Source organism: Pleurodeles waltl, chromosome 3_1 (assembly GCF_031143425.1).
Source record: "Pleurodeles waltl isolate 20211129_DDA chromosome 3_1, aPleWal1.hap1.20221129, whole genome shotgun sequence".
Lineage (NCBI taxonomy): Eukaryota > Metazoa > Chordata > Amphibia > Caudata > Salamandridae > Pleurodeles > Pleurodeles waltl.
In genome coordinates this window covers 251,016,945-251,033,806 of record NC_090440.1, presented here as the reverse complement: position 1 = coordinate 251,033,806, position 16,862 = coordinate 251,016,945, and the positions used below count along the sequence as shown (strand labels likewise).

General features: G+C 50.6%; 1 protein-coding gene across 1 annotated transcript in view; it reads right to left on the bottom strand.

Annotated features, from left to right (window-relative positions):
• The window catches only part of LOC138284002 (sulfotransferase 1B1-like), a 408,412-nt gene that overhangs the window by 337,562 nt on the left and 53,988 nt on the right, over positions 1 to 16,862 (bottom strand). The gene's annotated exons all lie outside the window — the stretch shown is intronic.

Genomic DNA, 16,862 nt, shown 5'->3' with positions numbered 1-16,862 from the left:
GCCCCTGGATGGCATTCACAATGGTTGATTGCCCTACTGAGATGGATCTCAGGAGGTCAATAGACTCCTCACTCAGGGCAGCAGGGCTCACTCGGGCAGGGCCTAAGGTGCCTGGGGCGAAGGATATGCCCACCCTCCTGGGTGAGCAAGCACGGGCAACTTACTGAGCGGCTACTGGGAGGGTGGTGCTGGTACAGGGTGGCGGCTGTACCTGCAGCTGGGGTGGTCACAGAGGTGTCCTCCACCACCAGGGAGCTTTAATCGGAGAGGGTATTTGAGTCTGTGTTGTCACTTCCTGTCTCTGCCGTGGTGCTCCCCTCGTCCTCCGTCCCACTGGTTCCCTCGGCGGCAGTGGACTCTGCCTCCAGGGTCCTGTGGGATGCAGCTCCATCTGTCACCAGTGTCCCTGCTCCTCTGCCAGATGATGCTAATGCACACATGGACAGGATGACAGAAGAAAAATGGTGGGGAGAGAGAGAAAGGAAACACTAGGTCAATTACTGCACCAACACCTCAGTTGGCATTCACAGCACCGTCACACACATGGATCAGGATTGAGCACTACCAGTGATTTGGCTAGATGCCACAGCAAGATGAGGGCCACACACCGCCAACTGCACCCCTCCTGGTCCCCACAAAGCCCTGACTGACATGGAATGCTAACAAGCTAGTTTACCTACATTTGCCATACACCCATTAGCCATGAGCTGGATCACGCTGCAATGTCTGACCTAGCATTGGGAGGCACCCTCTAACTCACACCCACCACCCGGATCCCATGCCACCTGCCTATGATTGTAGTAATGCCAACTGTACTCACCCCCTTGTGGCTGATGTGATGCCCCCAAGCGCCCATCCAGCTCTGGGTAGGCCATCGCTAGTATGCAGGCCATCAGGAGGGTCAGGTTCCGATGGGCATCCCTTCCTCATTGGGAGGCCATCCCCAGCTGGGCCTCCGCGGTCTTCCATGGCCAGCGTCTCAGGTCCTCCCACCGTTTCCGACAGTGGGTGCTCCACTTGCCATAGACCCCCAGGGTCCGCACGTCCTTGGCGTTGGCACGCCATAATCCCTTCTTTTGATTGGCGCTGACCTGCAGAGGTAATACAGACAGAAAGACACCATTATACATACAATCCAGCCTGTCACACATATGGCCCACCAGTCCTGTTTCCAACTCCTTTGGCACACACATCACCCAGTGCACACCATGTACACCACCACAATACATCCCCCTGATGACACTATGCTTGCACACACATCTCCATGTATACTTCCCACATGCATCATGTCCAAGGTGTACACACCTGTTGGTCTTGAGGCCCATACAGCAGTCTGTAGTGGGGTAGGACCCATCCACCAATCACTCCAACTCCTCCGCAAATGAAGGCAGGGGCCCTTTCCCCGGTCACACGCAGTGTAGGTGCTCTCCTGTTGAAGGTCAGGAAACAGGTCAGGAATCAGATAGAAAATGGCAGTCACATCCACGGCCGTGTACACCATCACTGCCAGCACTGATCCCCGTTGGCCACTGTACTCCATAGAGCCCCATATTATCCAATGAGGAATTGCATTGCAGTGCAAGACCGCCTTCCACCACGACGCCCAACATCGGCAGAGTTACCTCACTTCCACCAGTCCCTACATACAGAACAGGCGGTCACCATTTCATGGTGGCGGACAACGGTCATATAAACCTTAACTGCGTCACAGCCTAGATTAGCACATACCTCACCATTCCCACTGTCCCATCACATAAATGCACTATGTACACTAAGGTTGTGGTTCCAGTGTTCAAGTTGTGACAGCCTACTCACTCTTGTGCCCCTTAGATATCTACCGCTGCGGATGAATAGGAGGAGGAGACAAACCCCCGTGTACAGGCACCTTGTGGACTTGGCTACACTGGAGGACAGGCACATTATACTCACCTATAGACTGGACAGGGCCACAATCACAGAGCTGGGTGCCCAATTGGAGCCTAACCTGATATCTGCTGTCCGTCATCCGACTGGGATCCTCCCTCTTGTGCAAGTGCTATCAGTACTCCATTTCCTGGCAACTGGTTCTTTCCATGTGACAGTGGGCGTGGCATGAGGAATGTCACAGCCAATGTTTTCAATCGTACTGGCAAGAGTTTTGTCTGCCATGTTGAAACACATGTGCAGCTACATAGCTTTCCCCCAGGTGGAAGATCTGGCCACTGTGAAGGCTGGATTCCATGCAATGGGACATATCCCCAATATTGTTGGGGCGAATGATGGTACACATATTGCGTTAGTTCCCCCGCCAGAATGAACAGGTGTTCAGGAATCAGAAGAGTTTCCACTCACTGAATGCGCAAATGGTGTGCCTGGCAGACCAGTACACCTCCCATGTCACTGCTACGTATCCTGGATCGGTGCATGACGCCTTGGTCCTGAGGAATAGCAGCATCCCAAATGTGATGGCCCAACTACAGAGGCACAGGTGTGGCTAATAGGTGAACCATGGTCCCCACCCACTGTATGTTAGTGTATGCCTTCAGGTGTCATCCTCATAGCATTGTGTGAGGCTAAATGCTTGTCCCTCAATACTTGCAGGTGACTCTGGCTACCCAAACCTATAATGGCTGCTGACCCCAGTGAGGAATGCCAGGACAGGGGCTGAGGAACGTTATAATAGGCACATGGGTGAACCAGAAGGATCATCGAGAGGACCTTTGGGCTCCTGAAGGCCAGGTTCAGGTGCCTCCATCTGCCAGGTGGATCCCTCTGCTACTCACCCGGGAATGTCTGCCAGATAGTAGTGGCATGCTGCATGTTGCACAACCTGGCCTGTACCTTTTCTGCAGGGGGAGGAGACTGGAGATGCCTTTGTGGCAGCAGTGGACCCTGAGGACAGTGAGAATGAGGAGGCAGAGGATGAGGATGAGGACAACCGAACATCAGTTACACGTCAATACTTCCAATGACACACAGGTGAGACAGTGCAACTGACCATTCCTCTCACTACTGATGTTTTCTGTGTGGCGTAGCATGATAGCATTAACTTCCATTGTATCTCAACTTACTGTCACCTATGGCTTGTCATTTTACAGATGTTGGTGAGATAACAACTGTGTACTGATGTGATGACTACAGAGAGCTACAGATCATTATTTCTATGCTCTTGCAGTGTTCAGATAATTTGCACTAGATGTGACTGTTTCCATAAATGCACATCTTCAACACATAAAATACTAGTAAACAAGTTGTGTTCAAGGGTGTTTATTGTAGTGCTATTAAATTGAGGGAAAAGTGCAATGGAATGGGATGATGATGGAGGAAAGTCCAGGGTATTGTTCCAGTCTGTTTGTAGCACAGGTGCAGTATCCAAGGGGCCATAGGAAGGGGAGCAAAGGAGTTCTAAGTGGAAAAGGTGACAGGGTTGGACACAAGGGGGACATTTAGGAGAGTCTCATTTCCTGGTGGTGGTCTTGGCAAGTGGTCTCCAGCTTCTGTCTGGGTCACAGGGAAAGTTTGCAGGGTAGATCAGCAGCAGCAGGACAAGCAACAGTAATGTCTTGCTGTTAGCAATGGGGTTTTTGGTTGGCAGTCAGGTTACCCCCTGTCCAAGCAAAAGCCCTCACTCTAGTCAGGGTAAGTCACACACAATCCAAGATTATCCTGTGCCCACCCTCTGGTAGCTTGGCACGTGCAGTCAGGCTTAACTTAGAAGGCAATGTGTAAAGTATTTGTGCAATAAATCATACAATACCACCATATAGCACCACAATAATACACCACACAGTGTTTAGAAAAATATATAATATTTATCAGGATAATTGTAGGTCAAAACGAATAAAGTTGCAATGTGAATTTGTAGAGATATCACTGAAAAGTGATATAAAGTATCTTAAGTCTTTAAAAAGCAAACAAAGTCTCTTTCAAGCACAAAGTACCTGGTTTGGAATGGAAAATCTCCTCAGAGGGCCACAGAAGAAGAGATACGTGGAAAAAGGGTGTGTGCGTCGATTTCTCCCCAGCACACACAGGCTTGCGTCGTTATTTTTCACGCGGGGAAGTCGTGCGTCGTTTTCCGGCGCGCGGACAGTCTCTTTCTGTGGATCGCGGGGATTACCAGATGTCCCGGGTCTGTGCGTGGATTTTCCTGCTTGTTTTCCGGCTGCACGTCGTTCTGCGGGGCTGCGCGTCGAAATTTCAATCTCACGGCAGGCGTCGCGTTGATTTTTCCTCTGGAGGTCGGGCGGCGTTGTCCTTGCGAAGCCTTGCGTCGAAGTTCCGGTCGTCCCGAAGGCGTCGCGTCGATCAGCGTCGGTGTGCGGCGTTTTTCTCACCGCGAAACAAGCTGTGCGTCGAAAATTTCGGCGCACGGAGCGTCTAAGTGAAAAAGAGAAGTCTTTTTGGTCCTGAGACTTCAGGGAACAGGAGGCAAGCTCTATCCAAGCCCTTGGAGAGCACTTTCACAGCCAGACAAGAGTTAAGCAAGGCAGCAGGCCAACAACAAGGCAGCAGTCCTTTGTAGAAAGCAGACAGGTGAGTCCTTTGAGCAGCCAGGCAGTTCTTCTTGGCAGGATGTAGTTTCTGGTTCAGGTTTCTTCTCCAGCAAGTGTCTGATGAGGTAGGGCAGAGGCCCTGTTTTATACCCAAATGTGCCTTTGAAGTGGGTGAGACTTCAAAGAGTGGCTAAGAAGTGCACCAGGTCCCCTTTCAGTTCAATCCTGTCTGCCAGGGTCCCAGTAGGGGGTGTAGCAGTCCTTTGTGTGAGAGCAGGCCCTCCACCCTCCCAGCCCAGGAAGACCCATTCAAAATGCAGATGTATGCAAGTGAGGCTGAGTACCCTGTGTTTGGGGTGTGTCTGAGTGAATGCACAGGAGCTGTCAACTAAGCCCAGCCAGACGTGGATTGTAAGGCACAGAAAGATTTAAGTGCAAAGAAATGCTCACTTTCTAAAAGTGGCATTTCTAGAATAGTAATATTAAATCCGACTTCACCAGTCAGCAGGATTTTATATTACCATTCTGGCCATACTAAATATGACCTTCCTACTCCTTTCAGATCAGCAGATACCACTTCAACACTGTATGAGGGCAGCCCCAATGTTAGCCTATGAAGGGAGCAGGCCTCACAGTAGTGCAAAAACGAATTTAGGAGTTTTACACTACCAGGACATGTAAACTACACCGGTACATGTCCTGCCTTTCACCCACACAGCACCCTGCTCTAGGGGTTACCTAGGGCACACATTAGAGGTGACTTATATGTGGAGAAAGGGGAGGTTTAGGCTTGGCAAGTACTTTTAAATGCCAAGTCGAGGTGACAGTGAAACTGTACACACAGGCCTGAGACAAGGAAAAGGGGCTACTTAAGTGGTTGGCACAACCAGTGCTGCAGGCCCACTAGTAGCATTTAATCTACAGGCCCTAGGCACAGAGAGTGCACATTACTAGGGACTTATAAGTAAATTAAATAGTCCAATCAGGTATGATTCAAGGTTACCATGTTTTAAGGGAGAGAGCATATGCACTTTAGCACTGGTTAGCAGTGGTAAAGTGCGCAGAGTCTAAAAGCCAGCAAAAACAGTGTCCAAAAAGTGGAGGGAGGCAGGCAAAAAGTTAGGGGTGACCACCCTAAGGCTGTCAGGTCTAACATGGGTCCCCCCCAGCTGAAAGTGGGGAGAGCTACCCGACCTCCTGGGAGCTCTCATCGCTAAGGCGGAAGTATCTGGAGAGACCATCAGCATTGGCGTGGTCAACCCCGGGGCGATGTTCCACCGTAAAGTCCATCCCCTGTAGGGAAATGGACCACCTCAAGAGTTTTGGATTCTCACCCCTCATCTGCATGAGCCATCTGAGGGGCCTGTGGTCTGTCTGAACCCGGAAGTGAGTCCCAAACAGGTAGGGTCTTAGCTTCTTCAGTGCCCAGACCACAGCAAAAGCTTCTCTTTCAATAGCACTCCACCTCTGTTCCCGTGGTAATAGCCTTCTGCTAATAAAGACTACTGCTTGGTCTAGGCCCTCCTCATTTAGCTGTGCTAGGACCGCCCATATGCCATGCTCTGAAGCGTCTGTCTGCACGATAAATTCCTGGGAGTAGTCAGGGGCCTTGAGCACGGGGGCCGTGCACATGGCTTCCTTCAGGGAGTCAAAGGCTTTCTGACAAGCCTCTGTCCAATTCACCAACCTAGGTTGTTTCTTGGAAGTGAGTTCTGTCAAGGGTGACACAATGGTACCATAGCCCTTGACAAATCTGCGGTAGTATCCGGTGAGGCCTAAAAAGGCTCTCACCTCAGTCTGAGTTCTAGGTGGTTGCCAGGCCTTGATAGTTTCAATCTTGGCCTGGAGTGGCTGCACCTTGCCACCACCCACTAGGTGTCCCAAGTACACCACGGAACCCTGCCCAATCTGGCACTTACTAGCCTTGATGGTCAGGCCTGCCTGTTGCAGGGCCTGAAACACCTCCTTGAGGTGGAGCAGGTGTTCCTCTCAGCTGGAACTATAGACAGCTATGTCATCCAGGTAGGCTGCACAGAATGCATCCTTGCCAGCTAGGACCCCGTTAACCAACCGTTGGAAGGTAGCGGGGGCATTTTTCAACCCAAACAGCATTACCCGGAACTGGTAATGGCCATCAGGGGTTGAAAATGCGGATATCTCTTTAGCCCCCTCAGTCAGGGAGATCTGCCAGTACCCTGAAGTAAGATCAAATGTACTCAGGACCTTGGCAGCGCCCAGCCTGTCAACAAGCTCATCAGCTCGGGGATGGGGTGAGCATCAGTCCGGGTGACTGAGTTGAGACCCCGGTAGTCCACACAAAACCGAAGTTCTGGCTTCGCACCTGGGGCAGTAGCCTTAGGGACCAACACCACTGGGCTGGCCCAGGGACTACTGGATTTCTCGATAACCCTTAAAGCTGACATCTTGGAGAACTCCTCCTTGATGCTGGCTTTCACCTTATCCGATAACCTGTATATTTTGTTCTTCACAGGGAGACTGTCACCGGTGTCAATGTCATGAACACAGAGGTGGTTCAGTCCAGGAGTAAGGGAGAACAGGGGGGAGAACTGCTCCAACAGCTCATAGCAGTCTCCTTTCTGGTTTAGAGTCAGGGAGTCAGAGAGGATGACCCCTTTCACTGACCCATCACCTTCTTGGGCAGAGAGGAGGTCGGGGAGAGGTTCACTCTCCTCTTCCATTCCTTCATCTGTGACCAGAAGCATGTTGACCTCAGACCTCTCAAAATGAGCCTTTAGCCGGTTGACATGGAGCACCCTTAGGGGGTTCCTAGGGGTTTGGAGGTCCACTAGGTAAGTGGCCTCCCCTTTCCGCTCCTTTACTTCAAATGGGCCAGACCAGCGGTCCTGGAGAGCTCTAGGCTCTACTGGCTCCATTACCCACACTTTGTCTCCAGGTTGAAACTCTACCAGGGTGGCCTTCTGGTCATACCAGTGTTTCATTACCTCTTGACTGGCCTCAAGGTTACTTTGGGCCTCTTTCCAGAAGCGGGTCATCTTGTTGGGGAGCGCCAACATGTAGCTGACCACATCCTGAGGGGGTGCCTTTGGAGCTCTCTCCAACCCCTCCTTGACAATGCTTAAGGGTCCCCTGACAGGGTACCCATAGAGAAGCTCAAAGGGACTGAACCCCACCCCCCTCTGGCGGACCTCTCGGTAAGCAAAGAGAAGGCATGGTAAGAGGACGTCCCACTTACACCTCATGGCCTCAGGTAGGCCACCAATCATGCCTTTCAAGGTCTTGTTGAATCTCTCCACAAGACCATTAGATTTGGGGTGATAGGGTGTGGTGAACTTGTAGGTTACACCACACGCATCCCACAGAGACTTCATGTATGCAGACATGAAGTTAGTGCCTCTGTCAGACACTATCTCCTTTGGGAATCCCACACGGGTAAGTATTCCCATCAGAGTTCTGGTCACCACCGGTGCAGTTACGGTCCTCAGAGGGATTGCCTCTGGGTAACGGGTGGCATGGTCCACCAAAACCAGGATGAACCTGTTGCCTAAGGCAGTTTTAGGGTCCAATGGACAACAATGTTGATGCCCACCCTTTCAAAGGGGGTGCCAACGACAGGAAGTGGAATCAGGGGGGTTTTAACCCTTTTCCCTGCTTTACCACTGGCCTGGCAGGTAGGACAAGATCTACAGAACTTATCTGAGTTTGTCCTCATTCTGGGCCAATAAAAGTGGGTGGCAAGCCTGTCAAAGGTCTTGCCTTGCCCCAAATGTCCTGCTAGGGGAATGTCGTGAGCTAGACCCAGTAGGAAGGTTTGGTAACACTGGGGGACCACCAGCATACGCGCTGCCCCAAAGGCCGGAACCTTAGGCTCACTGTAGAGGAGATCATTCTCCCAATATATTTGGTGATCGCCAGAGGCTTCACCTGCCGCCTGGTCTGAGGCTTGCTTCCTCAGACCCTCTAGAGTGGGACATTCTTTCTGCGCCTTGCAGAATTCCTCCCTGGTGGGTCCACCCTCAACTTGCCAGCCAGCAAGCTCCGGTAGGTCACCTAGGGTGGCAATGTCTTCCCCAGTTGGCTCGGGAGCCTCCTCCTCAGGAGCCCCGTCAACCACTGCGGGAACTTCTGGGACCGGTTTCCCGCGCACCTTGCCCCTCCTCTTGGCAGCTCTCTGGGCCATTGTTCCAGGCTCCAGACGCCCTTGACTTCCCTCTCGGTCAGCCATGGACCGTGTGGTCATGCAGACCCACTCAGGTAACCCTAACATCTCCAGGTGAGATCTGAGCTCCACTTCTTTCCAAGCAGTATGCTCAAGATCATTGCCTAACAGACAATCTACAGGCATGGCAGGACTCACAGCTACTTTCAGAGTACCAGAGACCCCCCCCCCCACTCAAAGGGAACCAGAGCCACCGGTAGGTGACTCTCACGATTGTCAGCGACTATGACCTGGTGGAATGTATTAGGGACTATCTGCTCTGTTGACACCAGCTGACTCTTGATAGTAGTCATACTGGCTCCTGTGTCACGCAGAGCCTCCACCTTCTGCCCATCAATGGTGACCCACTGCCTGTACTTGGAAGTATTTTGGGGCATGTGGGCTTTGGACACCATTTCTCCTTCTCCCAGGGACACTAGGGAAATCTCTACCTGTTCCCCAAAGCTATCTTGGTCCTTCTCCCCCCCGAGCGCTACACTAGTCAACCCAGGTGTCTGTCCAGTAGTGGACGGTGCTCTCTTGGAGCACTGGGGGTCGCCTTTATAGTGACCATACTGGTAACACTCCATGCATTTGGGGTTGGATTTCCCTGACCTATCATATGTCCCTGGCTTTTTCCCAAATCTGGAAAAGGAATGGTTGCCACCCCCTCCCTGGGAATTCTTTTGGGGGCCTTTGGAGAGTTCCTTATCTGTAAGTTTATCTCCCCCCTCTTTCTTCTGTTGGGAACCCTGACCACCTTTGTGGGTGTCCCCCCCAGGTACCTTCTTGGACACTCTGGTGCTAACCCAGAGGTCCGCCTCCTCAGCAAGCTTCCTGGGATCAATCAGCTTACTATCCACTAAGTGCTGGCGCAACTCTGTAAAAGTAGTATTAAGCATATGCTCTTTTAGAATCAAGTCATATAACCCTTTATAATCATCTACTTTGTTGCCCCGCACCCATCCATTCAGTGCCTTACTGGAAAAGTCAAAGAAATCTACCCATGTTTGTGTGGTTTGTTTGGTGCTGTCCCTGAACCTCTGACGGTATCCCTCAGGGGTCAGCCCAAACTTGGCAAGTAAAGTGGCTTTCTGAAGTGGGTATGTGTTTTGATCAGGTTGATCCAATGTGAGAAGTGTGTCCCTCCCCAATGGCGGTACATAACCCCACATAGCTACCCCCCATTGCCCTTCAGGAACCTCATGAGCCCTTAGTGCAACTTCATAAGCAGCTAACCATTTATCTATGTCATCTCCCACCACAAAACTGGGCACCACATTTTTGGGTATACGAACCTTCTTTTCTCCAGCAGGTCCTGTCTGTATGCTGCCACCATTACTGCTGGATTCAGACTGTCTCGCCTTGATCTCCAGCTCCTTGAGACTCAGTTCATGAGCCAACAATAGTTTCTTTTCAGCCAAAGCTCTCTCAGCTTCCACCTGTTTGGCTGCTCTTTCAGCCTCAGCTTGCTTGGCTTCTCTCTCAGCCCTTCTTTCCTCCTGTTGAGCCTCAATTTTCAGTTTTGCCATTTGCAATTGGAACTCCCTTTCCTCTCTCCTTTCCTCTGCGGTCAGGCTTTGAACAGAGACACTGCTCCCTGGTCTGGAAGGGGGCACAATTGCAGTGGTAACATCATCCACAGATAGCAACAAATCCTTTGAAGTGCCATTTTCTGGCTCCTCTTCCTCATCATCCTCTTCTAAATGGGCTACTGCCCAGGCCCTCAGCGCCACTGAAAGTCCTCCTTTTTGGAGGCCCCTTGGGGGGGTACCCTCATTGCCCTGCAGAACCCTCTTAGCTGTTTTACCGTATATGTATCCAACAGGACTAGGTCAAAGTCTCCCATTTGAGACCCAGTCAGAGACATGTTGAGTGAGGATTTAGTTTTTGAAAATTGTCAGGAAGAAAAAAAACGAAATTTTGCAAAAAGAGTTAAAAATCAAGTTGACCTTCAACTGTGGGTAGGTAGTGAAATACTTAGCTACTGTATGTCACTGCACAAACACAAGTCCTATTCTCACCGCTGATCACCAATGTTAGAAATTGGGTTTTTGGTTGGCAGTCAGGTTACCCCCGTCCAAGCAAAAGCCCTCACTCTAGTCAGGGTAAGTCACACACAATCCAAGATTATCCTGTGCCCACCCTCTGGTAGCTTGGCACGAGCAGTCAGGCTTAACTTAGAAGGCAATGTGTGAAGTATTTGTGCAATAAATCGTACAATACCACCATATAGCACCACAAAAATACACCACACAGTGTTTAGAAAAATATATAATATTTATCAGGATAATTGTAGGTCAAAACGAATAAAGTTGCAATGTGAATTTGTAGAGATATCACTGAAAAGTGATATAAAGTATCTTAAGTCTTTAAAAAGCAAACAAAGTCTCTTTCAAGCACAAAGTACCTGGTTTGGAATGGAAAATCTCCTCAGAGGGCCACAGAAGAAGAGATACGTGGAAAAAGGGTGTGTGCGTCGATTTCTCCCCAGCACACACGGACTTGGGTCGTTATTTTTCACGCGGGGAAGTCGTGCGTCGTTTTCCGGCACGCGGACAGTCTCTTTCTGTGGATCGCGGGGATTACCAGATGTCCCGGGTATGTGCGTGGATTTTCCTGCTTGTTTTCCAGCTGCGCGTCGTTCTGCAGGGCTGCGCGTCGAAATTTCGATCTCACGGCAGGCGTCGCGTCGATTTCTCCTCTGGAGGTCGGGCGGCGTTGTCCTTGCGAAGCCGTGCGTCGAAGTTCCGGTCGTCCCGTAGGCGTCGCGCCGGTGTGTGGTGTTTTTCTCGCCGCAGAACAAGCTGTGCGTCGAAAATTTCGGCGCACGGAGCGTCCAAGTGAAAAAGAGAAGTCTTTTTTGTCCTGAGACTTCAGGGAACAGGAGGCAAGCTCTATCCAAGCCCTTGGAGAGCACTTTCACAGCCAGACAAGAGTTAAGCAAGGCAGCAGGCCAACAACAAGGCACCAGTCCTTTGTAGAAAGCAGACAGGTGAGTCCTTTGAGCAGCCAGGCAGTTCTTCTTGGCAGGATGTAGTTTCTGGTTCAGGTTTCTTCTCCAGCAAGTGTCTGATGAGGTAGGGCAGAGGCCCTGTTTTATACCCAAATGTGCCTTTGAAGTGGGGGAGACTTCAAAGAGTGGCTAAGAAGTGCACCAGGCCCCCTTTCAGTTCTATCCTGTCTGCCAGGGTCCCAGTAGGGGGTGTGGCAGTCCTTTGTGTGAGAGCAGGCCCTCCACCCTCCCAGCCCAGGAAGACCCATTCAAAATGCAGATGTTTGCAAGTGAGGCTGAGTACCCTGTGTTTGGGGTGTGTCTGAGTGAATGCACAAGGAGCTGTCAACTAAGCCCAGCCAGACGTGGATTGTAAGGCACAGAAAGATTTAAGTGCAAAGAAATGCTCACTTTCTAAAAGTGGCATTTCTAGAATAGTAATATTAAATCCAACTTCACCAGTCAGCAGGATTTTATATTACCATTCTGGCCATACTAAATATGACCTTCCTACTCCTTTCAGATCAGCAGCTACCACTTCAATACTGTATGAGGGCAGCCCCAATGTTAGCCTATGAAGGGAGCAGGCCTCACAGTAGTGCAAAAACGAATTTAGGAGTTTTACACTACCAGGACATGTAAACTACACCGGTACATGTCCTGCCTTTCACCCACACAGCACCCTGCTCTAGGGGTTACCTAGGGCACACATTAGAGGTGACTTATATGTGGAGAAAGGGGAGGTTTAGGCTTCGCAAGTACTTTTAAATGCCAAGTCGAGGTGACAGTGAAACTGCACACACAGGCCTTGCAGTGGCAGGCCTGAGACAAGGAAAAGGGGCTACTTAAGTGGTTGGCACAACCAGTGCTGCAGGCCCACTAGTAGCATTTAATCTACAGGCCCTAGGCACAGAGAGTGCACATTACTAGGGACTTATAAGTAAATTAAATAGTCCAATCAGGTATGATTCAAGGTTACCATGTTTTAAGGGAGAGAGCATATGCACTTTAGCACTGGTTAGCAGTGGTAAAGTGCGCAGAGTCTAAAAGCCAGCAAAAACAGTGTCCAAAAAGTGGAGGGAGGGAGGCAGGCAAAAAGTTAGGGGTGACCACCCTAAGGCTGTCAGGTCTAACACTTGCCAAATACTATTATCATCTATCTATTGGTTCACCCCTCCATCGTCTAACAACATAACTGGCACCAAACTCATCAGGGTAGCCAAGTTTCCCAATAGTCCGGATAGTCAAAATTTCCATTTACACTATTGATTCCTACAAGTGCACCTATATAAGGAAAACATTACTGCATAATCGCTCACTACTGTTTTGGAAAACCGTCACCTCGTGGGTAAGAAACAATCTCAATGTAAGCACCAAAGCAATTGAACATGGTAACAGAGCTGTCTCACACTTGGTTACCTGAATCATCCAAGTCGAATGTTGTGTAAAGAGCAGGTCTGTTCTTACCTCACAGTAACATCTAGATGGCTAAACTTGGTGGCTGTCTTGGATCCCCAGTATGCTTTATTCTTGAGGCCATGTATTCTCTCACTAGCAATGGTATTGTGTGGCTGTATGACATGAGTTATCTATACAGTGTGCTCTACTTTTCAGGTCATCTATTCCATCACTACCAATTGTATGGCTACATAATTGCAGTCAACTCTACAGTATGATTGATTCATATACCGATTCTCCTTTGCAGCCATAGACCATCTCATTGGAACAAATTCAATTAGGCGAGCTACCAAATAGCAAGGATAATAAACATTCCCATATACTCTATTTCATTCTGTATGTTAATATTTACTTTTTGTAAAGAAAAAACAAAAAACTTAAAAGGTCTTGGCTAACACAAGACCTAAAAAAATAGTGCATGTCAACAATTACATGCAAAACAGATAGTATCAGCATAATAATCTCACACGTGTAATTAATTGTGCCTACTAGATTTAGGCCCTCATTTTAACCTCAGTGGTCTTTTTGGAAGACCGCCGAGGTACCACCGTGCTGAAGACCGCCAGTGCAGGCGGTTTTCCGCACAGCGTATTATGACTGCTGGCAACCCTCCTTCCTTTTTCGGATGGAGAGCCGCCAGCAGCCATACTGGCGGTCGGCAGGGAGGTGGAGGCTGCTCCACCTCCTCGCCACGTCATCAGAACACCGCCCACCGAATGACCTCCCATGATTCGGTGTGGCGGTGTTCTGGTGAGGGGGTGCTGGCGGCAGAGCAGCCCCCATGGATCCCGTTCCCTCCCGGAGGATCACCAGACCAGGTAAGGTGATCGTTAGGGGAGGGGGGTAGGGAGTGTTGTGTGTTGTGTGCGTGCATGGGGGTGAGTGTGAGTGTGTAGAGGGGGTGTTTGAGTGCGTGTATGGAAGCGGGGGTGTTGTGTGTTTGAAAATGTGTGCGTGTCTGTCTGTATGTCCGTGAGTATGTGTGCGGGTATGTGTAATGGTGGTGTCTGTATGCATGTAGGGTGGGGGTGTGTTTCGATGTTGAGGGGTCGGGTCGGGGGGTCCCCCCACCTTTGGGAGGCGGTAGGTGGGTCGGGGTGTGGGGGGAGGACACTGGGGAGGGGGGCTGGTGTAAAACCCTATCAGTGCCAGGGAAGGAATTCCCTGGCACTGATAGTGCCTACCGCCATGGATTTAGTGGTGGTACAGAACTCCACGAAATCCATGGCAGTAGGCGGGGTCGTGATTCCGCCAGCGGTGTTGTGACAGCCGCTGGTCTGGAGACAGAAATCTCCAGCCCAGCGGTCATTACCACCCTGGCGGTCAGAGTGGAGAAGTGGCGGTTTAGCATGGCGGTCACCGTCATGCTTGTAATGCCATTTTTTTTTCAGCCGGCTTGTTGGCGGTATTACCGCCATTTCTACACCGACCGCCAGGGTTGTAATGAGGGCCTTATTCTTTACATTAGCAACAAAAACACACACAAAAGCGGCATGTCTTGTTCTGCATAATTTCATGTAAATTAGCCATCCACCTGAACATGGAGTTCCAGATTTTGTCAACAGAGTATGACACTGACATATTCTACAGTATTAGGTGTAGGGACAACAGTCCTCTGTTCGCTTGCACACTATATGCAGTTTTCATAGGAACTTAGTAAATCCATTGGTGTATGGGAAGGATCTTACACCTGTCTGTCTTGTATGCTGGCTCATTATTGTCCCTACATTCATTATGCTTGTGGGACTCCCACAGAAAATCCCACAAGGTTTTGGAGTTCTTGCAGGTCTTCATTGGAGAGATTATATATTGAGCAAGGCTATTTCAAACTGTGACTGGCTCAGATATGATATTTTAAAATCATAGGCCCTTATTATGACATTGGCGGTGAATGATAAAGTGGCAGTAATACCACCAATAGGCTGGTGGTAATTACCCCCAAATTATGACCATGGAGGTGATAATTCCCCTAGATAGCCAATGTACCACACCAACTGCCAGCGTGTAAATATCACTGACCACGGTGGTAGCCATCAACAGCCAGGCAGAAGACAAAGTACCACCCACCAAATCATGACCCAGGAAACCGCCATGATTTCCAGGGCAGTACCAACGCCATCAAAAGCCTGGAGGAAATACATCAAAGAATACCAAAGACTCACCATCGGAGACACAGGGAAGAACAACGCTACAATGGAACCGGAACTGCAAGTCTTACCGATGCTCTTGTACGCCATGTTCCACCTGCAACACCAATGCCGACGAAGATGATGATGGTGAGTACAGCCGGCTCGAACACAAGGGAGGGATAGAGGAAAAGGAGCGTAACACACACCCGACACACACACACCATATACACAACCAGCTGCAGACGAAAACCAGTGGCACACAACACACGGCATAATAATGCAAGGACAACAAGATTGTGACCAGCTACCAAAATAACCAATTGTACGAAAAACAGATATGTACAAATGTACACAAAGGGCCAATGCCCAGTTCAAAGTACTAAGGGACCACATGGTCACAGGGCACAGTCCAAGGCCCAACTCGAATCCTGACTTCATCCGGATAGAACTGTGCAGGGGCATCAGTTTGCAAGTGGCAGGCACCTCAGGGGGATAGTGGGTAGAGGGCACCTCAGCCGAATATGAGAACAAGCCCGCTGGTTCTGGAGGGGGCTCCATGCCCAGTTCTCGCTGCTGGGGAGTGCAAGGCCACAGTCTCTCAGATGGGTGACTTTCCCACTGGTTCTGGAGGGGGCTCAATGCTCATATCTCTGTGCTGGGGAGTACAAAGCCACAGTCTCTCAGGTGGGTGACTTTTCCACTGCTTCTGGAAGAGGCTCCATGCCCATTTCTCTGTGCTGGGGAGAGCAAGGTCACAGTTTCTCAGGTGGGGAACATGCCCACTGCTTCTGGAGGGGGCCCTTTGTACAGCAGTCCCTGGAGGGTGGCCTACGTGGCTTCAGCCATGAGGGCTGCACTGTGTCATCTGGAGGTGAAGGCTTCACTGTGTCAGCAGGTGAAGGTGCCTCCTGGGAAGCCTATGCTGGAGGTGAGGGCTGCACTGTCTCAGCAGTTGAAGGTGCCTCCTGGGCAGCCTCTGCAGGAGGAGTAGGCTGCACTTCCTCAGCTGGCGTTGAGGGCTCCATGACTACTGGTGGTGTCACCCTGACAGCCTCTGCTGAAGGTGAGGGCTGCACTGTGTTAGCAGGTGAAGGTGCTTCCTGGGCAGCCTCTGCTGGATGTGAGGGCTGCACTGTCTCAGCAGGTGAAGGTGCATCCTGGGCAGCCTCTGCAGGAGTAGTAGGCTGCACTTTCTCAGCTGGAGGTGAGGGCCCCGTGACCACTGGTGGTGGTAGTGGTGGTGTCACCCTGACAGCCTCCACTGGAGTCGAGGGCTTCTTCCCCTTCCTTGCAGGAGGCATTGGATCCTTACCCTTCCTGGCAGGGGTTGAGGGTTTCTTGCCCTTCATGGCAGATAGTGTGGGTTCCTTAGCCTTCCTGGCAGGAGTCAAAGGCTTCTTCCCCTTTATGCAGGACGTGTGGGCTCCTTCCCCTTCATGGCAGGAGGTGTGGGATCCTTAACCTTCCTGGCTGGTGGAGTGGGATCCTTAACTGACTTGCCACCACGACTAGGTGGTGCCACCCCTGTCCGCATTGACTGTTTGACTGAGGTGCTGGGCTGAGTCATTGGGACCCTGCTCTTATGGGCAGGACAGGGGAGGGAGAGGGAAGGGGTCAAGTTGGGCAAG